At 39.3% G+C, this 18,999-nt stretch overlaps 2 protein-coding genes across 9 annotated transcripts in view; one reads left to right on the top strand and one right to left on the bottom strand.

Annotated features, from left to right (window-relative positions):
• The window catches only part of arhgef39 (Rho guanine nucleotide exchange factor (GEF) 39), a 166,739-nt gene that overhangs the window by 31,254 nt on the left and 116,486 nt on the right, over positions 1-18,999 (top strand). For 3 of the 4 annotated variants that reach the window (XM_043236363.1, XM_043236362.1, XM_043236359.1), the window contains exons 2-4: positions 13,440-13,920; positions 14,729-14,864; positions 15,887-16,005. The gene's annotated coding sequence lies outside the window, so the exon portion shown is untranslated. The remainder of the gene's footprint in view (positions 1-13,439; positions 13,921-14,728; positions 14,865-15,886; positions 16,006-18,999) is intronic. The other variant, XM_043236364.1, reaches the window with a different exon arrangement.
• The window catches only part of lmo3 (LIM domain only 3), a 41,430-nt gene that overhangs the window by 13,562 nt on the left and 8,869 nt on the right, over positions 1-18,999 (bottom strand). The gene's annotated exons all lie outside the window — the stretch shown is intronic.

The following is an 18,999-nucleotide window of genomic DNA, read 5'->3' as shown; positions in this document are numbered from 1 at the left end:
CGGCTTTTCACAGTTGAATGGCACCTATTTGATGAGAGGAAAACAGACACCAATTAAATTATTCCACAAGGCTTTATCCTAGTGGTCGCAGAAGCGAGGCTCAAGCGTGCAGCTTTACTGTAATCATTAGACAGTGCCCCAATGGAAAATGCATGAGCTATGTCACCTCAATATTCTCATCCAGTTCGACAAAATCCTTGTAAATTACTCCCTATCAAACGAGACCCCTCTGGGACTCTAATATGAAAGTGATTCAGATAAGACAAAGAAACGAGACATACTGTTATGGTCCGAACTGTGTCATTTTGGGACCCCTTACACTCAGGGTTTTCAACCGGTGGTCCATGGAGAAGATAATTAATTTCTAACTATTAACTAATTTCTAATTTTTGACATAATGATCCAGTGTGGTAATCAGGGTTCTGCACCATTCACAAGTGAATTAAGAATGTCGTTTATATTTTAATTCAGTTCCTGAATTTAAATTAATTACAGAGGTAGCAAACATGATACATAATCTGCTATTTGAGTTCGAATGTAAGGACGTTTTTTTTAAGGTGTCCTTGTTACAATCTAATTATAAAGTTAAGTACTGAGTATTAATTGAGAACAACATTAACTATAGGGTTAGTTGCTTAAAATGAATGCATGAATTCATATGTTAATTCATGAATGTTACTATTACAGTAAATATATGTAAGGACACTGTAAAGGACACTGTAAAATAAACTTTGATGACAGATACATTTGAATGAGGTATAAAATACCACCTGTATAAATTCATATTTAGTTTGATACATTGCATTTGTGGGCCAATGCGTGGGCAAAAACACTTCATTTCTTTTAGAATTTCTTGAAATTCCATTTCTGTTAAAGTCCAATTCTATTCTATTTCCTGTCATTCCGGTGCTCTTGAGTTGAAACAGAGCCTAAATTCTGTACAACCTAGCAAGATAATGTTTTAAATGAAATTTATAATGGAGAAAATATCGCTTTTTTTATTCTTTGCTTTCTAGCTGTGATTCTGGGTAGGGGGTCCTGGGCCCTGTAAAGGTTAAAAAAATAATAATAATGTGATTTTGAGCAAAGCATAGCATAACGTTTATCTGAAACGTCAGGCCTGTATTCTTTTCGCTTCATTTGTTTGGCCATTTTCTGAACATCAAGGGCAACAAATTAAGTATTACTTTCTCCTTTCTGTACCTCTTTTTTCCCAAGAAAAGAGAAAGAATGATAACACTGCCACCTCCAGAAGCATTTGAAATTCTGACAGTGCTCCCTCTCTCCATCTTGCTCCTCTCTCCCGCCGCCACCCCCGCGACTTCAATCGCTCTGGCCTCAGCATGCATTCATCAGCTGCCGAATTAGAATTTGTTTCCTCACAAACCATTGATCATCGGCCTATTACCAGGCAAATGACAGTTAATTACCCACTACATTAACCACCGGGACCCGGGGACCGGCCGCCTGTGCCATCAGTCACAGTGATGAATGTGGCAAGTTCAGTAATGCGCGGCCGTTCTCGCGTCCGCCTGCCACGCTGAGAGCAACCCCTGGATCTCACTTCTCGGCACCCAGGGAAAATCTATGGCAATCTGCATAATTACAGGCTCAGGGTTAATAACAGACAAATGATTTGTTGCGTCTCGAGCAGCAGGCTCTCTCGCTGCTGCCGTGCGGCGCTGTGTCTGCGGTTAGCATCGGCGCTAACTTTAACGTCAATGTTTGGGGAGCTGTGAGTTGAGGCTGGAGAGCCTAAAAAAGTCAGGTTATAGTTTTAAATATTGATGCTTGCGTTATCAATGTTGTACAGAGGATTGATTCTCGCATACAAATATTGACTGTAAGTGTTTGGGATCTTGAGTTAAAAACTTGCTAGAAATTTTATTATTTATTAGCATATAAATGCATGCGTTTCATGAGAATCTAAGCAAGGGGGGAAAAACACTAGCAGCAAAAAGAAGCATCATCTGGACTTACTTTTACTAACATGACTTTTTTTATAAGCATTCCTCTAGAATTCTCATTCTAGCATTTAATTGGACCAAAATTTGACTTTGCAGTACAGAATGTTTGCTTTATTATTATCCGGACTACAAAGATGAATAATATATATATGTCGGCTTTCAGAAGTACACTAGCATATAGGTGACCTGAAAAGCTTGTCTATATAGAATAAATGTTTGAAAAGTGGTTTATTAGGGTTTACAAATGACTGATTATGCATTATAATTATTGTTAATAAAGGCAAAATAAAAACAGAGTTTGATAATGTGAAGTTTTGGCCTATTTGATTATTATTTTTAAAGTTAAATTGTTGCAATTACCCTTTAACCTCAGAAATTGCAGAATGTTCCACTTAAACGAGTTTTCAGTTTCGATACTATTGGGATTGAAAAGAAAAGTCGCCCAACCCTATACAAAAAGCAGGAGGGAGCAGTTGGCAGATGCTATCAAACGTGTACTTTCTTCAATCTAGCGCCTACACGTGTGATTTTCAAAGATTAAACAACTCTTGGGGCAAAATTATTTCAATTACAGCGGGCGTGACCTGGGAATTGTCTGTGGGATAAGATTTTCCTCCTTGAGTGCCCTGACTTTGCCTGGCTGCTGGCTCAATCAGTTCTAATCTGCACCTGGACTCTGATATCCTAATGATGAATTATGGGCCTCTCAGCTTTCCACTGCAGGGCAGATAGAACAGCTCTCCGCTGACCTGTCAGCCCGCTTAGGCTGAGGCAGAGACCCACGATAATTACCCAGAGAAGACCATGTGCGTGTTTAAAACTCATGAGCATCACATGAACATCATTCAGTCATTAGGCCCTTCACTCTGTCTCTTCCTCTCCCTCACCTCGGAAAAAGCGCAGCGGAGACGGCTTTTACAACCGGGGCGTGAGATCGAGCGCAGAAATTCCTTCAGAAAGTAAAGGGTAATTGTTTTCTGACATCGAAAGTTACTGCCTCTATCTGCCTCAACAGGGTAATTACTGTAAACAGCTCTCTAAGAAGACAACAACTTGAGGAATTGACTTGAGAAACCGCTATTATGAGATAATAACGTAGAGACTCGTATCAGGAGATAAAACGCTGACTTTAATGGACTCCTGAAAAACAATGGCAGTCAAATATTTTCACGCATCTGTGTATTCAATGAACAGCCGAGATGAAAGGTGCAAAGCCTCTTTCAAGTGAAAATCACAGCGAAACGCTAAATAATTATGCCCTCGCCATACAAAAACCGTCCAAAAGCTTTGGAGGGCTTTTCAGCAAGAAAATCTGGCAGGGGTGTGCGGGGATTCTGAGGGGTATTTTGAAGAGGGGTGTAATGAAAGTTTTCAACCCCCGCAGGGCCCAGATGTGCACTTTGATAGGCACTTCTCGGTGCCAACCCACCTGCAGTTGCAAGCTGGGCACCGGGGTGTGCCACGCTAGCCCTGCAATTATCTGCACCAAACATGCGCAGTCCCACGAGTCATTGCTCTTCACAGCTAATTAAGCTAATCTCAACTGGAGGGGACCATCCAAAAACATAATGTGTCCAGGCGAGTGATCTCAAAACCGTTTAGCTCGAATGGAAATGCCGCCGTTGTGAGCTTTACGTTCTTGAATGCAAACAAAATGGCGGATGATGCAGAGGCTGCGTTCACACAGTCAGTGTTTAGGATTGACAACAGCACTTTCAAATTGTCGTAAAATAGCAAACGACGCAAATTCAGTGATTAACAGCTAACTCTATTCAAGACACTACTAACTTTTTTAAGTGATCTTAAAACAATCTTCACTTAAACCCTTTCTAATAAATGTAATATTTAAATACCTGTGTCCTTTAGCAACTAGAAAAATATACAGAAATTGAATAGCGTTATCAAACACTAAATTCTATTAGGCAAGTATAAATTGAGAAACTTTGCAAATTATTTAATTAGTCAGAAGCAAAACGAATACTGTCTGTATAAACAAAAAACTAAAGTCAAGCACCGTTTCTGTTCCTGCTAATTATTAAAGATGCCAACTTCCATAACAATTGACAACCGGAATAATAGTTTCCAAAAAGCTGCTCTCAATGCACATGCTAAACAATCTCATCTGATTTACCTGACAATTTCAGACAGTCACTTTTGTTATTAACCAAACTGTTTGTGAACTCATGCATTTAGCACTTTAAACCAGGGCTGACAACCTCATTCTGTTGCTTTGTTAATAGAGAAAAGCGTTGTTGAAAGAGCGTCCTACGGTTGTTTATGGCATCGCCGAATAAAACGCGTTGAGCTGTCGCGTTAGGGCATTGTGTAGGTGTCGGCACATTAAATGGATCATTCTAAAGGTCTAACTTCATAGAAAATGCTGGAAAGATGCATTGCAGTGTATGTGGCCTTTGGTGAATGATAGTTATGGCTACATGAAATGCTTTGAAGTATACATCACCTAGGAGCGAATGTCATTTTAGAGAGGGAGCAAAACAACTTTTCGATACTCTAAACCATAATGTACTTGAGAGATTGTGTCTATTTAAAAAAAAAAAAAAAAAAAAAGAGATGCCCTTCGCTCTTAAGAAGTTAAAAGAGCTGTCAAAAATGAGTGTTTGTTGTATGTTCTTCATTTTTGCAGAACTCATTTTCTGCCAAGGATTGAAAAGAGGGAGAAAACAATACCGTCCTACCCCTGACCCCTTAGCTGAATCCCTGACCTTTCCATCAGGACAATTTAGCATGGAAGAAAAATAGAGGATTAAGTATTTGCACCTCTACTTCAGATTCGATCGATGGTGATTACAAGTGCCCATTTTGACCTCTCCGCGATTTCAGATTACATGTGAAAAGCCCAATTTAATTACAGGAAGTCAAGAACACACACATTTGCAAGAATGGAGCATTATTGGCCACGTAATTGCCAGACATGTGAAGTGAATTGTATTGAGGAGAGGTTAATGGTGGCAAAGCTTTTTTCCAAGCACAACATAGCAATTATAGGACGCCTTCAGAGCTTTTAACATCTCCACGCCATCTCATTTAACACAAAATAGAGGCGAGAGGGGACGCTGGATTTCTTTGTTCTGTAGCTTTATCTGTTAATTTATTTCCTGAGGACGCAAGACTTAAACCATCTGTTCCTCAGATGAGAATTTGTTCGTAATATGGAGGCCTCCTGCTTCGAGCCGCTGTTTCAAATGTCACAAGACACGAGAAACTGTGAGAAATGGAGAATGAGATGAAAGGAAAACATCTTGGGCCTTATTGAAGGATCAAAATCATTCGTTTGCAGCCAGAAACTGGACACTGTCAGAATCTGTTTGTATTTCAGCCAAAGAATATAATGAAATTTAATTTGACATTACGTATAGTCACATATAACACAGTCTTGTGTCTTAAAACCATGGCAAATAATTGCTACTGTTAACTGACACTGAACAGCTTTGTTTTATTTAGTAATGATTCCTAAATCTGTAATATTTATTATTAAAATAATGAATAAGGTTTCTATCACTTGTATGCAAAGCTTTGCTGTTTTTAAGAATGATATTCAGTCCTTAAAAAAGGTGGTATTATGTATCAGTGCAGATAATATAAATATGTTTGTAGATATTTCTATTTAATCACATCAGTTTATTTTTGTGTAGGTTTTTATTTTAAATCATTTTACCAAATTTGATATATTTTTCAAACATATGCTGCAAGCTTCAAATCTGTCAGTACAAGTGAAGCAACAAATTCTTCAATAAAATGTTTCTTAAGTTGTTTTGAACTGTACAAGCTTTACTGAGTTTGAATAGATTTTATGTTGTCGATGATGGATGGATATGCTATTACTATACTACATGTGCATCCATTTAGTTTTATCCCTTTTTGAATTCAGCTGTCTTGTCAGAGAAATTTAATTAAAATACAATTATATAAGTAACAAAGCAAAGACGACCGAATAATCAAGTTTTTAAATAAATGATATGTAAAACAATGTCATTTTTAACTATGTACAGTTAGGAAAGGAGAAAACCAATAGTGCCATATTGTTACAGCATTACATTTGTAGATCCCATCTGTGAAAAGGTCTTCAAAACCAACCTGATTAATTTTCCTTTCCTTTCTTTACTGAAAAGATAATTAAGAAATATTTAATGTAGGATTTTAATTAGACAGAATCCTGAATGCTGCCCCACATTGAGCTTGAGGGGTGTTTTTGTGGACCCAATGATTGAAATGTTTTAATCACTGATAAAATAGATTGGATATATTTTTTTTTCTCCTAGGAATTCCCAGTGGCAGTTAAAATGAAAACCACCTTGATATTATTCAGAGTAAAGTAATTAGTAGAATGAAGATAAAGCCAAATGAACTCTTGATCAATACATTAACCGGCACCCCGCTCTCTCCACCCACCTCCCTCTTTTCAAAATCAAATTAATTATACGCACTCCTCTCAGTATCAAAACCCTCTGTCGCTTTGTGCCAGGGACATATGGGTATCAGAGTAATGCGTTACGGACAGCAGCACCTACACTTCCCGCGGTGTGATGCTTCTTTTTTATGCAGATTGGTGGTAGAGAGAAGCGAATCAGTGCAAATGATCTTGCTATCCAAGCCTGACAATGGAGAGGTCTCTAATGAACAGGCCAAGAGCAGACTGCTTTTTTTTAAACGAGAGCTTACAAAGGCCATGGGTCTGATCAAATCCAAATATCTGGAACGGATAGTGTGGAGCGATGCCGCAGTAACTTTGATTGGAGGGAAGCTGCTTAGCAATTTTACGACAACCTGCTTTGCCCATCATGTTCCTTTTTTCTCTTTTGTCTGTGCAAGCGTATCATTTCACTGTAGAGTACAAAGTTAGCTCTTTTGACTTTGCTTACTCCGAATTGGTCAATGCTATATAACAATTAAAAAGAAAAACAGGAAAGACTCTGCAGTTCTGTTCTCTCTCGGTCTTGCAGTTTAAATGAGTGATGACGTTTAACATGCAATGTACAGAGTGCCAGTAGTCACAGGACAACACTCTATGGGAAAGGAACAAACTAGTGTGTGCGATTGATTAGGACACGCATGGCTAATGCAGAGGAGTAAATATAGGGCTGACTTGTACAGACTTTGGCGCACTTCGGCTTTTTTAGCATTTAGAGATTAAAAGTAGATGGAAAACTATTGTGATTCAGCAAATTCAATGTGGCAGCAGCACCCCTTTGCCTCTATTTTTATGCATTTGGTACCCATGTCATATATACATGTAATGCATAGGTTAGTTGTGATTTTAGGAATGCGTTGATTATATTTTAGGGGTGTTAAGAAGTTAAGGAGAGAGAAGAAAAAGGTAAGTGAAAGGAAGGAAGAGGAAAAAAAATAAATATATGAGCGGGAAAAAAATTGATCTAAAGATTTTTGTAATAGGAAGATTCAGGTGAGGTTGACAGTTTCTCTAGAGCAGTAATGTTGAAATGGCTATCAGCCACACAGTAAGTATCCGTCACACTTGCACAAGGGCTATATCGGATGATTTAATAAAGTTGTTAATTCTTTTGGTGAGATGGACTTGTTTGTGGATGTGTCCAGTTCAAGGGCAAACCTGAGGGCCTCATTTGCATTCTTCTCTTTCTTTTGGCTCTCTCATGAATAAATCAGGGCGTTAAAACGGCTGCATTTACATCTCATTTTACACAAGCACTGGGTCTGACTGGTTTCACCCACACCATTAACACTGAGAGAAAAATACTTGATGCGACACCTAAATATAAAGGAGAACGCTACATTTTGATTACAGTCAGAATAATGAAATAATTTTGAGAAGAGAAACCATTTAACGCCTTGCCAGCAGTGCTCTTCAGGTATTTACCAATACTGGGAAAAAAAAATGTGTGCCTGCTGCACTTTTCAGTCAGGCTACGCTTTGGTCTGCTGCTCTCGATAGAAGCATGTGTATTGATGTAACATCCACAGCAAAATAAGCCTGACCATGTGATCATATGAGATATTTTGGCAGATGCTGTGTGCCTGGAGCTGAGGGGCTGAGGTGAGGAGCATCCAGCGGCGTCTCACAGTTCCGCTAGGCAGCACACTAATTGAGAAGTCGCTCAGGGGTTGAGCGCAGGGGGCTCGCTGCACTGCGCTCCCTATCCAAATCAAGCCCCTGTAAGTGGGGCTGACATGGACCAATCACCATCTGGAGGTTCCTCCACTAAACCCCCGCCACTTCCTGACTACCATGAAAGAATCTGCTGCAATCCTCCCCCTCCTTTATCTCCATAAAAGGCTCATTACTAAGGTTGTGCAACTGAGGGTCTGAGGCCAAGCCTGTCCTCACGAACTGCAGTGTAACTGTCGGCGAGCAGAGTTGACTGCCTTGTGGAGGTCCATAGAGCTGCCAGTCATATGTACACGAAGACGGCAAAGTATTCCAGAGTGGGAGAGGGTAACACGTACAGAGCCCTAAAGCTAGCATTTCAGAGAAGGTCCAAGATTTAAGTTGGTGCTGTGGTGCTTTGTTCTGTTTGCTTGTTAAACTTGCATGTGAGAGAGACAGCGGTTGATGTTCAGGTTGGGTACTGAGAGGCTTTGTGATCTCTGCAAACTTATCACTGCAAACCTAACGGTGTAAGCATAGTGGACAGGTCTGGAGAGAGGGAACTTGCTTGGACCAGGGACCCACAAAGCTGTACTAAATAATTGGATGTTCAGAAAGTGCGAAGGCGAGGAATGGGAACGCCTTAAACAATAAGTTTGAGATCTTAGCCTTCGATGTGCTTCTCAGTCAAACAGCTGGGATTTCAAAAAAGAGCTTGCGGATTTACTGACTATGCCACTTGCACTTGAGGAGAAAACCGTAAACTGGAGGTGTAGGTTTTATGAGATTGCGATGCAGACCAAATCGGGTTTACACCTAACGGCAAAGCACTGGCCAAAATAACTTTGAGCATGTGTCTGATCCTGCAACAACATTGGCTGTCTTTGTTCCTCTGCACAATTCCCTATGAATAGTTTAAAAGCTACCAGGCCAAGCAAGGCGATGCTTCAGAGAAGTAGGGTTTATTTTTTCGGCCTCCCTCTTAGGGCAGGGAATCCATTCCTCTCTTGTTTGCTGGACTGGGACTGCTGCTTTATCACAGGTAAAAGAGGAATTGGTTTTGGAGGGACTGCACTGGGAGGAGGTTGGAGAATGAGCCGCAAGGTTTTCAAATGGCTGTGTTTTTGAGCCAAGATGGCGGATAGGTTCCAAGCGCACAACCCAGAAACAAAAGCCGATCGGTGTCTGCCAAAGCTCTGGGGGCGGCAGAGGGGCTTGCATATCTCGGCGTGTCAAGCGACAAGGCTGGTTATCACACTCTCGCATGCCGGCAGAGAAGAGATGCCAGCCAAGGATGCAGTGGCACCACATCCCCAGCCACAGCTGTGCCAGGCAATGTTTTTTTCTTGTACAAGAACACTGAACAAATTTAAATAGAAAATTAGAAAGACAGTTACAAAAAATACTGACCTAATAAACTCTTCTAAAAGCACACATCTCTTGCTTGCTAGCACTCAGTCAGGCCTCTCTAAAATGATATTCTTGATCTTCGAGATTTCCCCTTAACAGCAGATATAATACGTGGCTGATATTCTCCAGCTGCACCTCTGCTTAATCTGCAAATCCGAGTGGATCATGGACACACTAGAAGCGGAGAAGAGCTCAAATGAGGTAATATATGCATGGAAATGACCTATGGCAATCCTCACAAAGAGGGGGCTGAGAAAGGTCAAATAGCCTCCAAACTGTGCTCAAGTTTAATTAAAAAGACAAAGACGAGCGGTAAATTCCATACGCTCAGCCCAGATTACGGCTTCTTGCTTAGGAGAGCCCAGGCCTGGGTTCTTTCAGGAAGCTCCCGGACCTCTTCCCAGACGGCCTTGCGCCATTTTCCCTGTTCCTTTGATGTCAATATAGAGCGTTTATTAAGGGCATAAAGGTTAATCTCTAAGGAGCCAGGATATCAAATGGCTTGGAGCGGAGGAAAAAGAAATCCACATAAATGTCTTTTGGAGAAAGTTAAATTCAGGGATCGTCCCGTTGAGTCCAGTCAGCAGGTGCAGGATTTAATTCTGGCATTAGGCGACGGCTACAGTTTCTGAAAATTAATGTAACGACAAGAGCGCAGGGAAAAATGAAGCACCCATATGGTCATAATGCCTGTGGAAGTGCTTTCGACAATGAGATGTATCACGACAACTATTTCAGGAAAGTCATCTCATCAAAAATGAAGCCCCATAAGGTAATAGTTTATTCAAGCCTAATATAACCTTGCTCAACTGCTTCAGGGACTTAAAATAAATGGGTAAAATTAAGGTAAGAATGTATTCAGGTGCAAATGTACTTATTCATCCTATGGTTACTTTATGTAAGGATCTTTTTCTTCTACGTAACTTCTGTAATCATTGATTGAGGCCTGTCATGAAAGCTGTGCTTTCTCTGTTTCTTTACTGTTTAAACCATACAGAACTGTAGACATATACAAAGAAAAAGCAGAAGGAATCAATACAGCTGAATGCGCAGGTACTGTAAGTAGAGGAAAAACACTTCCTCCAGCGTTACAATAACAGATAATATCACACTCAGCAGGTAGTTGTGTTTTAAGGGCATGTGTTCCTCAGCTAGCAAGTTGTTTTTCCACGGCCGATCATTTGAGCTATAACAGTATCGTAAATATGAAATAATCTGCAAACACATAGCATTTCAAAGCCATTTGTCTAATGCTTTGTGATTGTCCATCTTGTGCACGACTGTCCGACCAATTTCACTCTTGGGACAAGGTAAACACATTCGTTTAGCAGGTGCAAGTTGAAATATACTGTAATACAGCAAGTCCAGTGAAGCGAAACACATTCAAATAAAATCACATTTAGCAGTACAAAGTAATAAAATGAGGCACGCAGTGGACATTTAACTTCAGTAAAAGGGCTTGCACTCTTGTTATTTTGCAGGGAAACGGTGGCTGTCCACAGCAATAAATCCAATGGGGTTCCTATTCCTGTTCGGGACCAAATCAAACCCATCTGAAGCCCCTGGGTGGATTTTTCCGAGCAAGCGGGGTCAAAGTTGACATTTAATCTAGCCTTGGCCTCGTGGAGCCTGTCTACTTGTGGCACAGTTGAAGCCATCCAACATTTTACTTCCTATAAATCCACAAAACAAATAGGACTTGAAAAACAGTCATCCCTCTTTCCCCTCCTTCTCTCTCTCGGCTTATTACAAGGTTCCCAAACGCAGGCTCAAGAGTGCAGCAGTGCCTGGAAAAGGTAGGGCGGATTAGGTCTTTATAGTCCTCTCCCAGATTAGATGGAAATCATAACACAGACCAGTGTGCTGAACTCTGACCCCTCCAAAACCAATTTCATTTGGAGAGATTGGAGTGATGTAGCTGGATGTCTATGTGGTACAGTGGAGAAAATTAAAGCAGGATTTGTAATGCATTCAAAGTGAGAGTGCACGGGAAAGGAGGTGAGCACAAATAAATTGCTGTCACTACCCTCCCACACACATCTTCGCCGCCCTGTTTCAGTTATAACATTCATTTTAATGGAAACTTGTTGGATTAGAGGTTGTGTAGGGAGATTGGAGGAACACTTATTTGGAATTGCTCTGACCACAGCAATGCAGCTATGCAGAGAATGACAACATCCGCTGTTTTCAAAAGAGCGAGTTTATGCAAAGACAAAAACACCCGTAATAAATTCTCCCACATCCCTTGAGCTACAGGTTAATGCACCCATGCATGTAGCTCACCCATACACTAGAAATTTGTATATAATTTAAAAAATCTATTTTACAATGTAATAAATGTTATTATAGCAATAAGCATTCTATTATTTTATATATTGTTAAATATTGTACAGACACAGTACATTTAAATTAAAACATTTAAATATTTTTTCCTTCCATGCAACAGAAGTGGATTATGTATTCTGTTATTATTTTATATCTATAATAAATATACATTATATTTTAGAATTATATATTGTATTGTATTATAAGTACATTGAAATGAATAAATACTTATTACAGCATAAGTGTATGAGATATATTACATAACTATAAATAAATGTATAAATATTATGTTGTTTATTGTTGTATAGATGCAATAGACGCAATAAATTAATTTGTTAAAATGAGTTTTTTCAATGCAACAGAAATAAATTTTATTATATAAATATATATATATATATATAATATAGTTACATTTTATTTTTCATGATACATTGTTAAATATTGTATAGACACAGCACATTTAAATAAAAAAATTTAATTATTTATTTTAGAAATTAAAAATTTGTGTACCGTTATATTTATATATCTGTTATATTACATTATATTATTACCACTTAACACTGAGTATGAACTTTTCTTTTTTTAAGTTTAGACCACAGAATCAGGTGGGATGAGGGGGGGAGGTGTGTCAGAACGTAGAGGTGGGAAGGAAGACGTTCAAACGCTGTCTTTGCTCTGTCCTGTTCTAATAGATAGCTTCGTGCTCTGGCAAAAGGTATGCTTAACAGTGCCAGGTGGTGACATCTTAATTTTTCACGGCTGGAAACATGGCGGTGCCCTACTCCCCAATCGCTCCCATGCATTATTCCTGCCTTAAGCACTCATCCTCTGGGGAAGCAAGGAGGGGGGAAGGGGTATTGTTTTACAAGGCGCCCAGCTGCGGCCTAGTTGCCTTGCCCTGGGTTCTTTTCAAGGAGTTGTCGTGGGTGACCCCCTCTGGCTGACAGTTATTAATAATAACGCACAGCGGGGAATAGTTCACCTTGTGGCGATGGAGCGGCCGCTGCTGTTTAGAGGCTCACTGTGCATCCTCCAGGGGCATGAATCATACAGAACGCCATGGGGAACAAATAAAACAAACAGTGGGCAAGTGCGTAAAAAAAAGATGTTGAAATTCTTACTTACTAACTTTCGTGGGTCATTACTGTAGTTGTTGTAGATTTATGGTAGCTTGTGACTACTTTCTGTTATTTTTCACAATCTCCCAAAAGCCTACACTCTTAAAAATAAAGGTGCTTTAAAGGTTCTTCGCAGCGATGCCATAGAAGAACCATTTTTGGTTCTATAAGAACAATCTGGTCAAAGGTTATTTATAGTACCATTTCTTTCTCAATGTTTTATAATCTGAAGAACCTTCTCTTGCCACAAAGAACCTTTAGTGAAACAGAATGGTTCTTCAGATGTTTTTTTATGGATGCATTTAGACAAAAGGGTTCTTCTACGGTACCTTTATTTTACATAGGTGTACATTTTTACATTTTATATGTGCATTAATCTCGTTGATGTGGATAAGTTTGAAAACATCCAAATTTTTAAAGCAAATAATAAAGATATAGGAACTTTCATGCTTGAGATGGACATAAAAGCACCAACGTTTTGTTTACTTGTAATTAAATGAAACTTGAACATGCCTCTGAATTTCTCACACCATACAGGTATTTTAGGACCAAACAAACTTACTCTTGAGTGACAACAATAACCTGGCCTGCATGAAAACTGGTAATCACAAGGTTTCAATCGCAGTATCAAGGACCGAAGCTCAGCAGAAAGGAACAGAAGACGGTGAGGGGCTGTCTAATGAGACGAGGGGGATAAAGAGGTAAAGTGTCCAGAGCCGCAACACCATTAAAATCTTCACCGGGAAGAAGGCCTTTTGTACACGCTGAGTGCTCTGTTGTAACGAGAGCCGTTGAGACCGAGCGTTATCCGTGGCTGAGAGAAACGGCACACCCGCTGAATACACACCTCAAGTGCCTGTGATCCCGCAACACTAAGGGCCACTCCTATTGGAGCACCTCTCTACAAGGATTTACCTCCTTCAAGTCATCAATATTTCCTCTTTTGCAATCAGACTTCATATTAAGGCTGCATAGTCTTGTTGTTTGAAAAGGATGGCGGGTTAAACCAAACTTTCCAGTAAGTACTGAAAGAAGTCTGCAATAGTTTTGACATTGCATAACTTTCTAAAACAACAGTTTGCTAATTATTTGTAATTATTATGAATGTTGCGACCAGGCAAAGTACCTAAATTATACATTCTCCCTCAGACATTAATTCAAATTTTAATCAAAAATTTTGATTTAAAAAGGTTCATGTTATGAATCACCTTCCCACATAATGGAGAATTGTTTTCTTGACTAATTGGGCTGTCTAGCTTTTTCAAAGCCATCAGCAGATGAACCGGAGATGGAAAAAAAAATCATGCAAAAACCACAATAAGGCTTTAAAACCGGAATATACTATAAACGTATAAAAAAAAAGTGTTTCACGTCACAAAGGCATAATGACAAATGACAAAAAATACTAAGTCTTTCATTAGCTTTAAGAAAAAGCCATTCTTTTAACAGACAGACGAGGGAAAAAACAATTACAGCACAGGTGCACCCACAGAAAACAGCTTTATGTAGGGTGCAGAGTGTTTTCAAAAGCCGACCTTGCAAACACGTCCCCCAGGGCCTAGAAATTTGTCAGCTAGACATGGCGCAGGCAACAAAAGTAACACAGGAAGCTCATAAAGAGTCTTAATGTTTTAAAACCAAACAACATGCGTTTGAAGTGTTGTGTAGCATTTTAATCACACTGATGTTCAATATCTCAACTTGAATGGTAAATTGTTCTTCTGTCAGCGCTTTTGTTTTATGTGTGTCATTAAAAGATTTTTATATTAATACAGATCTTTATTCACAGAGCATATTTCACCTTTTGTTTCTTTTTTTTGCTGTAGATGAGAAACGGCCTTCATGCGGATAGGATTTCAAAACAATATTTAATATATTATCTGGAGGGGAAAAAAAGCTCCTAAAATGTGTGGTTAGCTCATACCACGCAGTTGCCAGTCCATCGCTATCTAAATTTTTTAAGTAAGTAAACATTAACATTACCTCAAAGTCATTTCAGTATATTCATTTATGGTGCTTTGAAAAAATATCTTTTCAAACATCCTCTAAATGTTAATTAAAGCTAACCTTAGCCATCGAAAAGTAGCTAATTCTAAACTTCGGTACAAAAAATAAATGACCTGAGAGTTTGTGATCAGAGTGCTGTTAATATGGCACAAAGATTGACTTAAATAAGTAAATGTGTACTAAATACACTTTTTTTAACCATTTTTAACCACTTTTTTTTACCAGTCTAACAGATTCACTAAGTCAAAGTGATTCATATCAAAGTTGGTGGAGACAGAAGAGTAGCAGTGTACAATTTCACTTTGCTACATAACTAAAGTTACTAAAATAGCTTCAGTATTTTGTCAAATACTAAACTACTATCAAAACAGTTCCTTCCCGACACTGATTCTGGCTGAAGATTGACAAAATGAAACGTTAGCAATGCTCTGTTTTAGCATTCCGTGTTTGCTATAACCGAAATCCTGCTTAATGCCCTTCAGAGGCAGAGAGCACTGCACTGTTTGTGAACATCTGCACTGGTCATTAGAACAAGAGATGGCCTCAATCTTTCAGCTAGCTTCAAAACGACTGAGGAAAACACAAGACAAAGTACACCGGGCTGCACTGCGCTAGTCCCGCCGGAGAGACCAGCCTAACCTTTAACAGACAACACGGCAGCGACTTTGTTACTTAAGTGTCATATCAGCTTACAATAAATGTGTTTATATTTGAGAATTATTGCTCTTATCATCTGAGGGCGTAAACTAGAGCACTGGAGAACTAGAGAACTTCTGAACTAAGACGTTCTGCATTTTTGACCTTTTCCAAATTACAAGGAGAGTGTTAGCTTAGGTTAGCCGAGGGGGGGAAAAATGAGCATTGCACACCTGCACAGCACCCAAAACATAGATTAAACTAAAATAGCTGATTGGACACAGTTTGTGTTGAAGTCCACATACTGCGATTTTTCAAATAATTTGTCTCTGTCTCCTTAGGTGGTGACTCTTTGGACTTCTCCATGGCACAGCCCCAAGTATGAAGCTTCTCATGTTTTCAAGGGCGATAGCAGGCAAACTTTGCATGGCGGCGAAGACCTATCGCGATTGCATCCGAGGTATGCTATTTTTTTGTTATAATGTGTAAGCCACCTGCAGTTTTTAATACAGCTACTTTATCTTAACACCATCTTTTCATTCAAAATGTGCATCCTGAAATCATCATTTCATCAAGCAACTAGGTAATTATAACTTTATCTGTAAGTGCGTGACCGAAATGAATCACAAAACCAATTCCGTTGAGCTCAATTTGTCAAAGTTACCGACTTCAAAGATTACTCCCATTTTTGTTGACCTACAGATAAACATATGGCACATCCATAAATGCATACAATCTACGGCGTGACTCCAGATGCAAATACTGTACGAAAAAGTGAAAGATACATTTTTATGGTTCATTTCCAAAAGTTTACACAGCACAAGGTAGAAGGGTACCACAAAGTGGTTCCTGAATGAGGGGCGAAAGGGGGAAAAAATACAAGTTATTACAACCAAACCATGCTTTACATGTTGGTTATCTTTCACCGATAGCCAGCTTTCCATAACGGTAATAAATCCAGTCATGTTGACTGCTCTGTGAGTTTGCTTGCATTTACAATCTTAGTAAAACCACTGTAGAGGAAAATTGAAGTTGGATTAAAAAAAAAATGAATGAATAGATAGATAAATAAATAAGTGGTCACCCTGTGCTGTCTTTAAAATGGATGCCTGAAATTTACAGTTTTCCATTAACTGATGCCTAACAGCTTCCCTCTCCCTGCTTGCATCCTGGGCTTTCCTGTCTGTAACTACTTTCTGACAGGGTTCATTTTTGCCCGTTTCTCAACTTAAATGTGTCCGTCGCTTTTTTGTCTGCTGCTTTTAACTTTATCGCTCCCCGCTATGAAATGCAACCGCATCGGCATAAACATTGGCACGCCGGTTATTACCTTTATCATCAATAGAGATGTCTGCACGGTATCAAAAGAATCATTTGTTGTTGATACGACAGGCCAATACCATTTACCCATACTTTGAGAGCAATACGAGCATCATGCTTTCCATCAATAATTACCTTCTCGATGCTTTGAATATGAATCGCATGATATCCTTTCCCCAGACCAAAACCATTTCTGCCTCTCCCTTCGACTACAAAAAACCCACATCATATTTGATAATACATACTAAGGGAGACAGGTCTGGGAAGGCATAAATCTTTTTTTTTCCTTATTTAATTTGTTTTTGTGTGTGTTGCGATAGGGATTATTATTTCTCAGCTGGTGGGATCACATCGCTCATGGTTGTAGACCCCTGAAGAATTCTATTAACCCTGGTTATGTCAGCCTTAATAACATGCCACACTGCTAAACAGGACTGGATTGATTCTGTGCGGACGTGGGGGTGGGGAATCTTGTATAATAAATCCAAGCATAATTTACTCGGAATAAGAACGGGCGAAATAGAACACAGAACAAAGGGGAAGGGATTAAGTCTATCTCTTATCTCGCCGGCACTAACTTAAGAAAATAAATAAGGAAACGATCCAATCGAGAGGAGTGCGTCGGAGCGCTTTGTGGGATTGCCGATTGATTGGCTCGTCAATGGAGGCTGCTTTTCTTTTGTTGTGTTGCAGATGTGATTTGAGGAACTGGGACCTTGCCACGCTCGCCCCTAATTTGCTGCTGGCGAGGAGACGTTGAGCTGGAGGCACGGGAAGACCGCTCATGTGATGGCTAGAATCGAATCAATTCAGTCACCTTGAACTTTGAAGATGAAAGAATCACATGGGCACAGTTGGCCTCACTCTTTCCTCACTAGCGGTTGTAAAATTATTAAAAGAGATATTACATGCACAAGAACCTTATCAGTCGCATCTGGTACAAACCGACGCCGTACCACGAAGACGGATCTACACGTCTCCTAATGACACATCTGGTGCCATCTATCTCGTCGCCGCTGTTGTTTGAGGCACAAACTTGTGAGCGACGTCGTGAATGAAGATGCAGTTTAGCAGGGCACAGTCAATGAGGCTTACTGTGAGATGGTAATCTCAGCCTGCCTCTGGCCCTCTGGCGATGCTTTACAGTCGCGTTTCCCCAAAGCCTGCTTGTGTACCGCGCCTAATGGAGACTCTCTCATCGCCCATGCCAAAATTAAATGAACTGTGCCATTTCAAAGCGCCTCCTGCCTACTGTAGCTTCTAGCACGCTCACAAAGCCTTGACTCCCTGGAGCGTCCCGTTGAGCATTTATATCACTTCAGATACATGCGTTGCACGCATGTTTATGTGGGTTTACTAACATGACTTTTAACTAGGTAGAGACGGACAAAAAGTTGCATGACACATATTGTGATAAGATTTTTTAGCATTTTTGAAAATACCGTAACAACGCTAACTGTTGATTTCAGTGGATAAATCCTTAACGTTTATGGAGATTCAGAGAATATCCTAGTCACATTATTGTTTTATGTTAGGTTTGTGCACTAGTGACATATGCATAGTGTAAACAAGAAGTACTGATGCCAATATAAGGTGAAAAAAAATGGTATATAATTAATTTTATTCCTGACATATTAATATGTATTTATTATTATTTAATTAGATATTAAAAAGGATAATTTTTTTTTTGTTGTTGTTTGCATTTGTTGTTTGTGTTTAGACAAAGGTTAAACACCACAGACCTCTTCAAGCAATCCACGAAAAGCAAGCTTTTAGATTTTAATTTGATAGTTATTCATTCTGCAGAATGCTTTTTGCAGAATATCATAATTCATAATTTGAGAAGTATAAGTGATGCTTTCTTTACCCGGGGAAAAAACAGATGTATGAATATAGGATGTGTCATTATTTTCTGGCTTTGAATCCAATTTAAATTTATTTGATTGCATCAAAAGTTAATTGCATATTTTTCTCCATATCTTGCAATCCTACAAGAAAGTAGCTTATGCAATGATTCCTTTTTACTCATTAAGAAAAACTAAGAGGTTGCAGAATATTTTATGCGTGACCAAATGACAGATATTGGAGTCTATATTTGTCCGTCTGCTGAAAATCCATACTTGCAGACTTGTTG

Source organism: Puntigrus tetrazona, chromosome 4 (assembly GCF_018831695.1).
Source record: "Puntigrus tetrazona isolate hp1 chromosome 4, ASM1883169v1, whole genome shotgun sequence".
Lineage (NCBI taxonomy): Eukaryota > Metazoa > Chordata > Actinopteri > Cypriniformes > Cyprinidae > Puntigrus > Puntigrus tetrazona.
Note: the sequence above shows the minus strand (reverse complement) of the source record. Positions and strands in the feature narration are given on the sequence as shown.